At 36.5% G+C, this 16,032-nt stretch overlaps 1 pseudogene; it reads left to right on the top strand.

The window, feature by feature from the left end:
* Window positions 1-6,495: 6,495 nt before the first annotated feature.
* On the top strand, window positions 6,496-15,551 carry LOC100655340 (olfactory receptor 4A5-like; annotated as a pseudogene).
* The last annotated feature ends 481 nt before the right edge of the window (window positions 15,552-16,032 follow it).

Genomic DNA, 16,032 nt, shown 5'->3' with positions numbered 1-16,032 from the left:
CAGAAATGGAAATCTTGACAGAGGCTTCGTTTGTTCTGAAAATTATGCTTATGAATATGGTATACTTCCCCTGAGCCACATCCCTGGCCATGTATCTGTATGTACAGTTTTGTTTTTATTAAGGAGTTTTGTTATGCTGCTCAGTCTTTTAGTGAATGACTCTCTGATATCAAGCATGATGTAAAGGGCACTCAGGATGTCATTTCCTTGTGTCCCTATGAATTCCAATGACCTTACACTAGCTGTCTTTCAAATAGCATGCATGTTACCAGTGTATCAGGGAAATATTGAATCCTGCCTCCTAATGTTCATCACTGGGTGGCAGTATTAGACTTCTGCCAGTGTCTCCATGTGCAAATGTTCGTATAAGAGACATTTCCAAAGTTATCTGAGCATTAGGATTATGGCTTTCTAATGCAAAAGATGTGCAAAGACAAAAGGAGAATTAGTACATCTGAATTGTGGTGTCAGCAAAAGATATTTAAAATACCATGGACTGTCAGAAGAATGTAATGAGTTAACTTACTTTGAGTATGATCCTGTCTAAATTTTATTTCACAAAAGTGTGATAATATTCTAAGTCAATCCCTGGGGAAAAGTGTAAATACATATTTCCCTTTTTTCTACATATAACTATGCCTAACATTTCTCTAATTCTAAAAGTTCATTTGGAAGCAGAAAACATGGAAATTCAATTAAAATTTTGGAAGATTAATGAACTGTTGCCAATAAGAAGAGAGACTATAATGTAAAATTAAAGTCAAGTGATACTGCTCCAAAAACACACTCATACACATAAAGTAACCTAAATTCATATATGCGTTTAAGATCAGGGTGTTTCTGTTAGGACGCTTTTGGTTGCAAATGACAAAAAACTCAACTAAAAACTTTTCAAACTATAAATGTACTTAATAATTGGTCATCGTAACTATAAACTTCAAGGTTATGGAAAGCTTCAGGGTTAGTTGATAAAGTGTATCAATTTTGTGTAAAGGAGCCATGCATGCAAGCAAAATTTAGCTCACTCAAAGTTAAGGTGCCAGTTTGAAGTCCTAGTCAAGTTGAGTCTTGGTCCAACAAAGAATGAAGTGATTAAGACACATCCTCTTGGATCGGGAGTTAAATCTTCATGTTGTGACTATTCATGAAAGCAATTGCTGATGGTGTTTGAGAAATAGATCAGTATGGTTCCAGCTGATCTAGATTCAGGCTTAGATCAACAGCATCTGCTCCAATCCAGAAGTGCACAACTGTGATTACCTGCCTTTTCAATAATTAGAAGGTAAATTTCAGCAACTTACCTAGTCCCAATGTTCTCTGCCTCTGAGCCATAAGGTTTATTGGATATAATGCCTCTGACAGTTAGAGTAAGGCCTTCCTCTACTGGGAATATAGTAACGCATGAGAGCCTGGGACTTGTTCTCCCTTCATTTTGGAATAAATATTATCTACTTTACCTAAAGAATTAGTCAATGTTCAAACATAACAAGAGGTGGCATATGATCAGGAACCAATGGTACTGAAGGAAGAAGTCCAAGCTGCTCTGAAGGCATTGGCGAAAAACAAGGCTCCAGGAATTGATGGAATATCAATTGAAATGTTTCAACAGACAGATGCAACACCTGAAGTGCTCACTTGTCTATGCCAAGAAATGTGGAAGACAGCTTCCTGGCCAGCTGACTGGAAGAGATCCATATTTATGCCTATTCCCAAGAAAGGTGATCCAACCAAATGTGGAAACTATGGAACAATATCATTAATATCACATCCAAGCAAAATTTTGCTGAAGATCATCCAAAAATGGCTGCAGCAGTATATCGACAGGGAACTGCCAGAAACTCAGGCCGGTTTCAGAAGAGGACGTGGAACCAGGGATATCATTGCTGATGTCAGATGGATCCTGGCTGAAAGCAGAGAATACCAGAAGGATGTTTACCTGTGTTTTCTTGACTATACAAAGACATTTGACTGTGTGGGTCATAACAAACTATGGATAACATTGCGAAGAATGGGAATTCCAGAACACTTAATTGTGCTCATGAGGAACCTTTACATAAATCAAGAGGCGGTTGTTCGTACAGGACAAGGGGGTACTGATTGGCTTAAAGTCAGGAAAGGTGTGAGTCAGGGTTGTATTCTTTCTTCAAGCCTATTCAATCTGTATACTGAGCAAATAATACGAGAAGCTGGACTATATGAAGACGAACGGGGCATCAGGATTGTAGGAAGACTCAAACAACCTGCATTATGCAGATAACACAACCTCGCTTGCTGAAATTGAAGAGGACTTGAAGGACTTTTTTGAAGGACTTACTAATGAAGATCAAAGACCACAGCCTTCAGTATGGATTGCACCTCAGCACAAAGAAAACAAAAATCCTCACAAGTGGACCAATGAGCAACATCATGATAAATGGAGAAAAGATTGAAATTGTCAAGGATTTCATTTTACTTGGATCCACAATCAACAGCTATGGAAGCAGCAGTCAAGAAATCAAAAGATGCGTTGCATTGGGCAAATCTGCTGCAAAGGACCTCTTCAAAGTGTTGAAGAACAAAGATGTCACCTTGAAAACTAAGGTGGGCCTAGCCCAAGCCATGGTATTTTCAATCACGTCATATGCATGTGAAAGCTGGACAATGAATAAGGAAGACCAAAGAATTGATGCCTTTGAATTGTGGTGTTGGCGAAGAATATTGAATATACCATGGACTGCCAAAAGAAAGAACAGACCTGATTTAGAAGTACAGCCAGAATGCTCCTTAGAGGCAAGGCTGGTGAAACTGCGTCTTACATACTTTGAAGGTGTTGTCAGGAGGAATCAGTCTCTGGAGAAGAACATCATGCTTGGCAGAGTACAGGGTCAGTGGAAAAGAGGAGGACCCTCAAGGAGGTGGATTGACACAGTGGCTGCAACAATGAGCTCAGGCATAACAACTATCGTAGGAATAGCTCAGAATCAGGCGGTGTTTCGTTCTGTTGTGCATTGGGTTTCTATGAGTCGGAACCGACTCGATGGCATCTAACAACAACAACAACAACATTTTATCTAAAGATTTACTAATATAAAATTCATAATTTAGTATTCACTTTATTTTAGAATTTTCTCTTCACATTACAGACTTTTCTCATTACTTGCTTGTCTGCTACTTTTTCTTAGCAAGACTCAAGCCTTTTTCCTCTAGGATGTCTAGGGAAGAAAACCTTCCAGGAGAGGAAATTTCATTTGAATTTTTTCCAAATATTCTAATAAACTAATTCATAATGAACTTGCATTGTCTTTCATTTAAAATAGTGATGAGGTAAAAAGCCACACACTACGTCTGCACATATAAATGGAAGAATTATTTCCAGATAGAATGACGCAAGAGATTTCCGAAAATTCAAATTCCTGTCCAGGCTGGAGACTCTCTTTAATTGGCATCTAGTCCTGTAAATGGTTTTTTTGTGATATTTTCTCTTGATACATGTCTCTCATTGCTTGTAGGAATTCCTGGAAGGTCATGACTTTCTGGAGTGCAGTTGGAGAGATGTAGGAGCATTATTCCAGTGAGGAAAGACATGGTCTTTGATATGCTTTTTCAATGACTGAATGTCTGAAAAGTTCTGTTCCTATCTGTGAGAAGCTCTGTCATTGGCTTTTCTGGGAAGCTAAATCCCAGCCTTTGCCTTGTTAGGTACAGAATTAATAAGGAGGGAGACATGAGCATGACCCTAAATCCTCAGTCAAAAACTTTTGTTTGCTTCATTATAATTGATTAAGAAAGAAAAATTCAAATAACTAATTTCAGTGATTTTTACTTTGTGTCACTAAATAATGAGCTTGGCCAGGTTAATTTCCATTAATTTGCCCAGTTTTTCATAGTCATGGAAACGTGGCACCCTCATTGTTCTTCTAGCACATTTTCCCAACAGGTGAGAATGTTCAACTGTTTACTATTATTTTTAAAAGTCTTCATTTTCCAGGCATCTATATATACACTTCTACAGTTATCTGAAAAAAAAAATGGTATGATGGGTAGCTTGTGAGGAAGTGTGAAGAGTGTAACCACTTGGAACTATTTCTGGGCCCACTGATCAGACGCACATTGCCATGCGTTCTGTGATTTCAGATAAATACATGAGGTATGTACGATTACTCTCAAGAAGCCCTGATTTTCAGGACCAAGGACAAGAACCAAGAGGTGAGATTTTGAAACATTTGAAGGAGGACACTCATTAAAAATATTACATGATATATAGAAATAGAGCTCGTTTCTCAAAAATATTTCTTTAGGTTTATTGCTAACTGGTAAAATTAAGCAAGAGAAACACAGAAAATAACCAGAACCTACACAGTCTATTCCGCTTTAGTATTTTATCAGATAGACGTTTACTGTCCGTTTGCCAGAAAACAAAAGAAGCATGCTGTGCATTACAACGAATTCAGTAGGTCGGTCACCTTGGTTCGTAGGATATGCGATACGTTAATAAAGATTTATAATTAATTTAGATGTATTTGAGCTAAATCAAAAAACCAAACCCATTGTTGTCAAGTGGATTTTAACTCATAGCGACCCTGAAGGACAGAGTAGAGCTACTCCATAGAGTTTCCAAAGAGCAGCTGGTGGATTCAAACTACCGACCTTTTAGTTAACAGCCATACTCTTAACCACTGCACCACCAAGGCTCCATATGTGAACTAGAAAATTTAAAGCTATGTATTATATCAAGTGTGTCAAGGTGTAAAAAAATGTCTGTTATGTCTGGAAGTTTGATATGTGCTTTTAAGTGTGAATGTTTTAAATGATGACAACAACCTTACATAAGTATGTATATATTATATTTACTTATGTATATCTTTTTGTATATATACAAAATTTTGACAACAACCATAGTAATATATATGTTTTTTTAAAAATTTATACTAAAAGAAACTGGTGAACAGGAAGTACCTTGCCTACTGCCGCTTAGAGAGACTTATAAATCTGTAATTGTAATGTACTATATAGAAGTTATTTTTGTTACTATGGCATTTTAATTAATATTTGTAAAAAGCCATGTCCTTATAAAAATAAGTTAAATGATTTTTCTTCTAGAAAGGTGTAAACTTTTGGTTTAAGTTGACAGCCTAGTAATTATTTTAGTTTTTATAGTATCAAATCTTTGAGGAGTGAAATTATAGTGGATACTTCACATACTGATTGTTTTACATGGAAGTAATTTAGCTGGGCAATAGAATATTTATTTCAGTGAAATCCAGCATTGATTATTAATAACATTAAGGACACTAGACCTTGCAGAAAATAAGTAGTTAAAAAACAATTAGATATAAACTATCTTTACCATTATGTTCTTCAATAGCTGTGCCTTTATTAATCTACAGCTTCAAAAATGATAGAACTCCTGAATCACCCAGACATACAGAGTGCTCATTACAGCTGGTTTCTAAAAGAAAGCTCAGAATTCTTCTGCATAGGTTCTTTCCCCTCAACCAAATCCATATAAATGAAATCAGCTTGTCTACGTTTGAGAAGTAGTAATTTGGCAATTTTCTGCAAGAATGAACAATCCTAGAGATTGTGTTTGTATCTGTATATGTACTGTTCTGTCTTATCTGAGTTTGTCTTTAACCAGAAGTGCTAGGTCCTCGGAGGGATCAATGTTCTTTTTTTTCCTTTGAATTTTCTTTTCTTTTTCTTCTTTTCCTTCCCTTCCTTTCTCTTTCCTTCTCTCCTCCCCTCCCATCTTCTCTCCTCTGCTCTTCTTTTTTTGTTTGTTTGTTTTACTCTTGTCTCCCTTTTCCCCTTCCTTTCATTTCCTTTCCTTTTTCATTCTTTATTTTCTAGGATGGGCTCTGTGTTTATTTGTAATGGCTTCCCAGAAAGCCTCCTGAGTAAATTCAGGAAGCCTCAGAGGTTGACCTTCCAGCACTCTTTCACTAGAAGTAGTCTTTCTGAAGATTTCTTAAGAAAGCTAACCCCACTTAACACATTAATATCCCCATTACCTGTGTATAGTAATTTTTTAAATATAATTTCTCTGCTTCCTGTTTTGAGTCTTCTTTTCTTTCATTTTCTACTCTTTAGGTCTCCATCTGATCCATGGGTACAAGTTTTTCCTTTTTTTCTGCTTAACATTCATTAATATACATACCATGACAGGTATATATTATGACACATATACAACAAAATAGATAGTTCTTATAATGCACAGTTTTATCCTATGTCCAAAACTGTGTGTCTGTGAGTTACAGGTATATAATATTATTTTTATAAGAAGTATGCTTATTCCTAATGTGAAAAAGATCCAGAAGATTTATTCTGATGAAATGTCCATAGAGAAACAGTCAAGGACAATAATAAAAAGGTGTTGTTTATTGATTCTTTATCAGGATCCAACAGTGCTCTAGGCACTTTGCATATAAAAACACACACACGCACAAATTTCAGAGATATGTATGACTGGTTTCCCGTTTTACAAATTATGAAACTGAGGCACGAAGAGGTTTATGAAGTTGCACAAGGTCACAGAGATAGTAAGCGGTGAAGGCGGAATTCAAACACAGACAGCGTTGCCCCAGAGTACGCATTATTCGTCACTGTGCTGTGCGCTCTTTCCAAGGGTGTCCTGGGCCTTAAACAGGCGCACACTGAGTGAGAAAGCTAACCATTATTTGGTCACTTGAATGATCAAATTCCAACACCGACTAGCATTTTTTAAAGTAACATTGATGAGCTTGGAGATTGTTGTTTAGTTACAAATATATAAACAGAAACATCCAGCAGAATAAAATAAGATGGCGTTTCACTGATAGTATCACAGACAGTTGGACTAGAAAGGATTCTAAGATCATCTAGTTTGAATCTTTATTTTTCAATGAGTAAATTGAGACAGATTTGAGACTAAATCTAGAAAATATAGCAAATAAATAAAACTCATACCTTCTTACACTGAGTTTGGATTTTTCCTTTATGTATGTTGCTTTTCGGAATGTGGATATTGAAGTTCTAATTCTGACCACTCTCAGCGCCTAAGAAGTATTACATATTAAACCCTCTTCTGTTGTCCTCTACCTCTCTTTACAGCCTCTATTTTCTCCCCCATGGCTACCCAGCTCACATGCAATGGATTTGAAAAATGCTGGCTGCTAATGTACTAGTTGTTAGTTGTTATATGTCAGTTAACTTCAGTTCAAAAATGTTTGCTGAAAATATAGAGTATATTGCAAGGGTACTCACCACAAATACAACCAACTCAAGATACTGACTGTATGTCAATAGGGTATAGAAGTGTGTTAGGAGTTGTGGGATAAGCAAAGTGAGAATGGAAGGCACTATGGATCCTTAAGAAGAGACATTCAATCTATGGCCCAATAATTTGTACAGGGAATAATATACTAAATAATTTCATAGTTATCTGATACATTTCAAATTCCAGCCCCTTCAAATTTAATGGGAGATTCATAAAGACAGAAAAACATTTGAGGCATAAAGGACCAAACTTCTAAGAGTGGAATATCATAATATTTAGTGAGATATTCCTGAAAAGGGGTTATTTTTGGTGCTGTATAGATCATATTGTAAAGGGACTCACCACAAATACTACCAACTCTAAGTACTGATTCTATGTCAATTTATTTGTTTAGAGTTTATCTTCATCACTAGAGAATGTTTCTTGAGAGCAGAAATCCTTTCCCTCTTTGTCATTGCTGATCTCTGTGCCAAGAACTGTCATGTTTTAAAAAAGGAGTATTAAATGAATGAAAGGCTGTCGGACCTCTGACTGATCTTCTCTACAGAAGGTCCACTAAGATTTATAGACAGAACCTCGTAATCATAGGCCCAATCCAGTCATCTGAGAATAAGTAGAATTCTTAAGGGAAGACATACTGGGATCTTTGAAAGAGAAACTCAGTAGATATTTCTAAATGTTTATTGTGAATAAGCCACAGTACAAGATTAATAGTGAAGAAGAGCTCCATGACCTAATGCATATATTCACAGTGATGTCCATGATTTCATTACAGGTCTTGTTTTTCTGAGCTCTCATCTCTGAAGCAGGTCTTATAGAAGAGTAAATGGGATACAGTAACAGTGTAACAGAATTTGTTCTCCTGGGACTCACTCAGGACCCTGAGGGCCAAAAAGTGTTATTTGTCATGTTTCTGCTCATCTACATTGTGACAATGGTGGGCAACCTGCTTATTGTCATGACTATTATTGTCAGCCCCCTCCTGGGCTCTCCCATGTACTTCTTCCTTGCCTATCTGTCACTTATGGATGCTGTTTATTCCACTGCCATTTCCCCCAAAATGATTCTAGACTTACTCTGTGATAAAAAGACTATTTCCTTCCCAGCTTGCATGGGCCAGCTCTTTATAGAACACTTATTTAGTGGTGCTGAGGTCTTTCTTCTGGTGGCAATGGCCTATGACCGCTATGTGGCCATCTGTAAGCCACTGCACTATTTGACCGTCATGAATCCACGGTTTTGCATTCTCTTGCTGGTGGTGGCCTGGGTTGGAGGAGTTTTGCACTCTGTGATTCAACTTCTCTTTGTGCACAGACTCCCCTTCTGTGGCCCCAATGTCATTGATCACTTCATGTGTGACATGTACCCGTTGTTGGAACTTGCTTGCTCTGACACCTATTTTATAAGGCTCACTGTTGTTGCCAATGGTGGAGCCATCTGTATGGCAATTTTTATCCTTCTACTAATCTCCTATGGGGTTATCCTAAGATCCCTGAAGACTCACAGTCAGGAAGGGAGGCACAAAGCCCTGTCTACCTGCAGCTCCCACATCACAGTGGTTGTCCTTTTTTTTGTCCCATGTATCTTCATATATGTTAGACCTGTTTCCAACTTTCCTATTGACAAATCCATGACTGTGGTTTTTACAGTTATCACTCCCATGTTGAATCCTCTGATATATACCCTGAGAAATTCTGAGATGAAAAAAGCTATGGAAAAAAATCTGGAGTACAAAGTTAACCACAGGTAGAGTAAGAATTTGTGTCCACACTGAAAATATCGTTGCTAATTCTAAAGCAAAATATAGGCGATAAATGATCACAATGATCACAAGGAGCGATTAAGGCAATTCAGTGAATTCTCGAGGAATACTTCTCTTTATTGATGCAAACACATCCAAAATGTAGAATAAATTACTCTTTGAGGTTAGAATTAAACTAATAGAGACATTCTGGAGGCTGGATGAAGGGCATTTGTATTTTTTATTTTATAAATAAAAGTAAAACTAAGCTCACATTGTAATTTTATTTTTCTCAGTACATGCTGAAACAAGACTTAAAAGAAATTCTTCTGTTTTTTCCTTTTAAAAAGAGAAAAAAAACAAGCTATTTTGGAAAATTTTGTATTATTTAAATTAATGAGAAAACCATTAGGCCAATCCTTAGAACAAATTTCTGAGGCCAAAAGTACGGTTTTAAAATTTTACTATTCATTATTCTATTAGCACAACAGTTTTTTTTAAGCTCCACTATGTACTTTGTGTTTAAGATTATTTCTCTTCTTCTGGGCAATGCCTATGCATTTGTAATTCTGCAGATTTTAGTGGGACATGATATTGTGTTTGGTTTGAGACACCATCGGTGAGCAATTTTGGTAGATAGGATGTGGTTGATGAAGAAAACTCATTCTAGCTCTTGATTAGAGGACAGATAGTATGCTCACGTGGGTTTGAAAATAACATTAATCTAAGTTATAAACAATGTTTTCCTCATTAGCAATTATGTGCATTTTTGCAATTCTTAAAAGATTAGATAGAGGTTCTGATTTTATCTCCATGAAATTGAATTTATGAAAAGAAATGTGTTATTTTACATAAGCAGCATGTTCTCTAAAAGTTGTATTAAATTTAAATATGTTTTAATGTAAACACTTAGTAATGATTTGTTTTGGTAAAAATAAAGTTTTGGTTTTTTCATTTTCATGTAAAAAAAAATGCTTTTCTCAGTCTACAGCCCATCCAGACACATCCCCAAACCAGAAAACAGAAAGAATTTTCTTAATGTAATATGGAACATAATCTACTCTTAACAAGGTTTTACTTTTTTAACTAAAAGAAAGGTTTTAGAACTTTTCTTATTTTTGATGTGTAATTTTTCATGTATATCCAGCAACATATGCAATTATTTATAAATCTTATGGCCTCTTACCTAGTATATTATCAATATCATTGAAACTACCTGATTGCTCTTCTCTGATGACATTTCTCCACCTCTTCTCAGAAGTAATCCCAATGCTAAGTTTTTAATCACAATTAAAAATAGTTTAATTATGTATGTATGTATCCTTAATGTATATTGTTTAGATTTTCTTATTCCAGTAGTTTCCTTATGGACTATTTGGTATTGTCTATGTGTAGGATTATATCATCTGCGAATAGGGATAGTTTTGCCAATTCCTTTTCAGTTTGGATGACATTATTTCTTTTTCTTGCCTTATTGCTCTAGCTAGGACTTCCAGCACAAGGTTAAATAGGAGTGGCAATAAAGGGCCTCCTTGTTTTGCTGATGTTCTAAGGGGGAATGCTTTCAGCCTCTCTCCACTGAGAATGATGTTGGCTTTTGGTTTTGCATAGATGTCCTTTATTATGTTGAGGAATTTCTCTACTATTCCTATTTTATTGAGAGTTTTATCAGGAATAAGTGTTGAGCTTTATCAAATGTCTTCTGTGTTATGCGATTTTTTCTTTTTTCTATTTATATGATGGATTATGTTGATTGATTTTCTAATGTTGAACCAACCTTGCATATCTGGTATGAATCTCACGTGGTAGGGGTGTATTACTTTTTTAATGTGATGCTGAAATCTATTAGTTAGAATTTTGCTGTGCATTTTTGCTTTTGTATTCATGAGAGATATTGGTCTGCATTTTTATTTTTTAAATTTGTGTGTTTTCCTGGCTTTGGTATCAGGGTTATACTGGCTTTATAGAATGAATTTGGGAGATTTCCCGCATTCCTATGCTCTGAAATAGTTTGAATAGCACTGGTGTGATCTCTTCTCTAAACGTTTGGTAGAATTCTCCAGTGAAGCTGTCCAGACCAGGGCTTTTCTTTGTTGGGAGTTTTTTATTTTATTTTATTTTTACCCCATTCAATCTCTTCTCTTGTTATGCATTTTTCAGATTTTCTATCTCAGTTTTTGTTAGTTTAGGTAGGTAGTGTGTTTCTAGAAATTTGTCCATTTCCTCTCGTTTCTCAAATTTGTTGGAGTACAATTTTTCATAGTATTCTGGTGTGATATTTGTTTTCGTTATTTCTGTTGTAAAGTCTCTCATCTCAGCTTATTTGGGTGTTTTCCTCTTCTGCTTTTCTCTTGTCAGCTTGTCCAATGGTTTGCCAAATTTTTTGATCTATTCAAGCAGCGAAGTTTTTGTCTTGTTGGTTCTTTCTATTTTTTTTTTTTTCCTGTTATTTCATTTATTTCTGCTCCAATCCTTATTACTTCCTTTCTTCTATTGCCTCTGGCCTCTTTTTGCTATTCTCTTTCTACTTGTTTGAGTCATAGTGCTAACATTTTCATTTTGATTTGTCCTTCTCTTTTGATGTGTGCATTTATTGCTATAAGTTGACCTCTGAACACTGCCTTTGCTGTGTTGCAAAAGCTTCGATAGGACAAGTTTACATTCTCATGTGATTCTGGGAATTTTTTGATTCCCTCTTGATTTCTTCTTTTAGCCAATGGTTTTTAAGCAAGATGTTATTCAGGTTTCATGTATTTGATTTTTCCCTTGCTCTTCTTATTGTTGTTTTCTACTTTTATGGTGGTGTGATTAGAGAGAATGTTTTGTATTATTTTGATGTTTTGGATTTTATTGAGGCTTGTTTTGTGCTAAAATGTGGTCTATTCTAGAGAATGTTTCATATGTTTTGAAAAAATGCACACTTCGCTGCTGTTTGGTGGAGTGTTCTACATACACCTCTGAGGTCAGGTTGGGTGATCATGGCCTTTAGATGTTCTGTATTTTTGCTGAGTTTCTTTCTAGATGTTCTGTCCTTCACCTAGTGATGTGTTGAAGTCTTGTACTATTATTGTGGAACTGAACATTTCTTTTTTCCTTGCTCTTAGAATTCTTTTTATGTATTTTAGAACCCTGTCATTGAGTGCATAGACATTTATTAAGATTATGTGTTCTTGGTTGATTGTCATCTCAATCATTATATAATGTCCTCCCTTGTCTAGATGATCGATTTTACCTTAAAGTCTTATTTATCTGAGAGTAATATTGCTACACCTACTCTTTTTTGGTTACTGCTTGCTTGATATAGTTTTTCTTTCTTTTAATTTTTATTATGTTTATGTCTTGTGTCAATGATATGTCTCTTGTAGACAACATATTGATGAATCTTTTTTTTTTAATCCATTCTGACACTCTCTGTCTCTTTATGGGTGCATTTAAGCCATTAACATTCAGTGTGATTATTGATAGACAGGTATGCATTTATTGCCTTCATGTTGTGCTTTTCTTTTGTGGTGCTGATGTTTTCTTTGTTGCTCTTACTTTCCTGTGCTGCGTTCCTTTTGTTTGTGGATTTTCTTTCGTTTGTGTAGGTTTTGTGTTTACTGAATTTTTGTGTGTTTCTTCTTTTTTTATTTGGATGGTTAAGTTTGTTAACTTTCTTTGTGGTTTCCTTGAAATTTCCCCATATCTTCCTAAGTCTGAATCAGTTGTTTATTGCTTGATATTGCCTTGACTTCCTCTCCATCTGAAAATTCTATGTTTACCCCATTTATTCTCCTTTTTATTGTTTTGACACTGTCATCATTTACTGATTGACATTTCTGTTTTCCTTTCTAAGTCTTTAGCTTTATTTTAATATTAAGAGTTCTTTATCTAGGTTGGTATCTGGCTGATGCTGACCTATGTCCCAGACTCTGGTGTTGTCTGATGTTGCTAGTTCTCTAACATAAGGTCTGCCCTCAATATTTGTTTGGTTTTTTAGAATTACCTCAACTTCTGTTTATCTGGATATGTACTTATTTTGCTATTGTATTGGAGAGTCTTGCAGGATATATTATTCTTAGTTTGCATTTTTATCAATTCGAGGTTTTATATATGTCATCCTATCACCTTCTTACCTGCATTGTTTTTGCCAAGTAATCAGAGTTTAATCTTATTTTTCCCTTTTATAAGTGACTTTTCGTTTTTCTATATCTGCTTTCAGGATTCCTTCTTTGTTTTGGTTTTGGCAAGTGTGATTATGATGTATTGTTGTGACATTCTTTTGTAGTTCATCATATATGGGGCTATCTGATTTTCTGAGCTTATTAGATGGTCAGGTTTTCTTCTTCCATGATATTTGGAAGTTTTCTGTCAGTAAATCTTCAACAACCTTCTCTGTGTTTTCCACTTTCTCTCCCTGTTCTTATACTCCAATCATATGCAAATTTTTTGCTCTTGATTATGTCCCACATAATTCTTAATTTTTCTTCATTGTCTTCTCTAATTTTTCCTCAGAGAAAGTGGTGTACATATGTTTGCCTTCAATATACTTGATTCTGTCTTCTATTGTTTCAAATTTGCTTTTAACCTTCTATTAAGTTGTCTATTTCTGAACTTTTGTTATCTTTTTGATTTAGATTTGCCTTTTTTTTTTCTTTTGCATGGTTTCTAATTGTTTATTTATTGTGATTTTCCTGAATTCTTGTATATTTTTGTCTTTGTTTTCCTTGATTTTGAGTATGTTTTTGTTGGTTTCATCTCTTTTTTCCATGATTTTGTGAATTTTTTCTTTTTTTTCCCCTGTGTTTTTCTTAATCTCTTTCCTAATGTCTTGGAAAGCTCTAAATATTGGTATTTTGAATTACTAGGTAGTTCCATTGCCTTTTCTTCTACCAGAAGTTTATCTGATTCTTTATTTTGGTCACTTGCTGGAGCCATCTTGTCCTGCTGTCTCCAAGATATTAAGGTCTTATTTTCTTTATATATTGATTGTATATTTATTTGTTTCATCCTGTTTTTCTCTTTTGTTTTCATCTCAGGGTAGGTAGGCTGGACATTCTTTGCTGCTTGCTTGTCTCTGGTATGATAGCTTTCACCACCTTCTCTGACTGGCAAGGCAACACCAGGCAGGGTGAGCCCACTTCTTTCTACACTGATTTGGTGAGGTGGGTGAAGGTATACTGGGTGGGTGTTTTTTGCCTTCTGATGTTGTTCCAGAGGTGTGCAAATATTCACAACCCCTCACCAGTTGGGCGGGGGTGTCAGATGGGGTGTGGTACAGGCTTACTTCCCACCATTCAGCAATTGGTTGAGTGGTGGTAGAGGACGTGCAATGGAAATCTGGGATGGAGGTGTGCCTGAGTGTTGGGGGATGCTCTAGCCTTGGCTGCTTTGTGGGGGCCCAAGTAAAAGGAGGGAAGCGCCATATGGGGCAGAAGGGTGAGGTATGGAAAAGCTTGTATTTCTGGTTACCAAGGGTTCTATGTCCTGTTGTGAGCTTTGTGAAGTTGCTTTCCCATCTTTCCTGTCTGAGCTCGTTGCTGGCTGTGCTTCAAGATGGCAACACTGTTCACATTTGTTGACGGGGGCCTCCACTTCGTGTATCTCCTAGATCTCTGTTTTCTGTCAGTATCTTCTCTCATTCAGTATTTTTTTAAATAATTTTTCTTGTGCTTTAAGTGAAAGTTTACAAATCAAGTCAGTCTGTCACATATAAACTTATATACACCTTACTACATACTCCCATTTACTCTCCCCCTGATAAGTCAGCCCGCTCCCTCCTTCCAGTCTCTCCTTTCGTGACCGTTTTGTCAGTTTCTAACCCTCTCTACCCTCCCATCTCCCCTCCAGACAAGAGCTGCCAACACAGTCTCAAGTGTCGACCTGATACAAGTAGCTCACTCTTGATCAGCATCTCTCTCCAACCCATTGTCCAGTCCCTTCCATGTCTGATGAGTTGTCTTCAGGACTGGTTCCTGTCCTGGGCCTACAGAAGGTTTGGTAAACATGACCCCCGGGATACTTCTAGTCTCAGTCAGACCATTAAGTCTGGTCTTTTTATGAGAATTTGGGGTCTACATCCCACTGTTCTCCTGCTCCCTCAGGGATTCTCTGTTGTGCTCCCTGTCAGGGCAGTCATCAGTTGTGGCTGGGCACCTCCTAGTTCTTCTGGTCTCAGGATGATGTAAGTCTCTAGCTCATGTGGCCCTTTCTGTGTTGGGCTCATAGTTATCGTGTGACCTTGGTGTTCTTCATTCTCCTTTGATCCAGGTGGGTTGAGACCAACTGATGCATGTTAGATGGCCGCTTGTTAACATTTAAGACCCCAGATGCCACACTTCAAAGTGGGATGCAGAATGTTTTCTTCATACAATTTATTTTGCCAATTGACTTAGCAGTCCACTTAAGCCATAGTCCCCAAACCCATGCCCTTGCTCCACTGACCTTCAAAGTGTTCAGTTTATTCAGGAAACCTCTTTGCTTTTGGTCCAGTCCAGTTGAGCTGACCTTCCCTATATTGGGTATTGCCCTTCCCTTCACCTAAAGTAGTTCTTATCTACTATTTAATCAGTAAATAACCCTCTCCCACCCTCCCTACCTCCCCCCTCTCGTAACCACAAAAGAATGTGTTCTCAGTTTATACTATTTCTCAAGATCTCATAATAGTGGTCTTATACAATATTTGTCCTTTTGCCTCTGACTAATTGCAGTCAGCATAATGCCTTCTAGGTTCCTCCATGTTATGAAATGTTTCACAGATTCTTCACTGTTCTTTGTTGATGCATAGTATTCCATTGTGTGAATACACCATAATTTATTTAACCGTTCACCCATTGAGGGACACCTTGGTTGCTTCCAGCTTCTTGCTATTGTAAACAATGCTGCAATAAACATGGGTGTGCATATATCTGTTCGTGTGAAGGCTCTTGTTTCTCTAGGTTATATTCCGAGGAGCGGGATTTCTGGGTTGTATTGTAGTTCTATTTCTAACTTTTTAAGAAAAGGCCAGATGGATTTCCAAAGTGGTTGTACCATTTTACATTCCCACCAGCAGTGTATAAGAGTTCCAATCTCTCCG

The sequence above is a fragment of the Loxodonta africana genome, unplaced genomic scaffold (assembly GCF_030014295.1).
Source record: "Loxodonta africana isolate mLoxAfr1 unplaced genomic scaffold, mLoxAfr1.hap2 scaffold_85, whole genome shotgun sequence".
In the NCBI taxonomy this organism is placed as follows: Eukaryota; Metazoa; Chordata; class Mammalia; order Proboscidea; family Elephantidae; genus Loxodonta; species Loxodonta africana.
The sequence above is the reverse complement of the archived record's forward strand: the minus strand, read 5'-3'. Positions and strand labels throughout refer to the sequence as shown.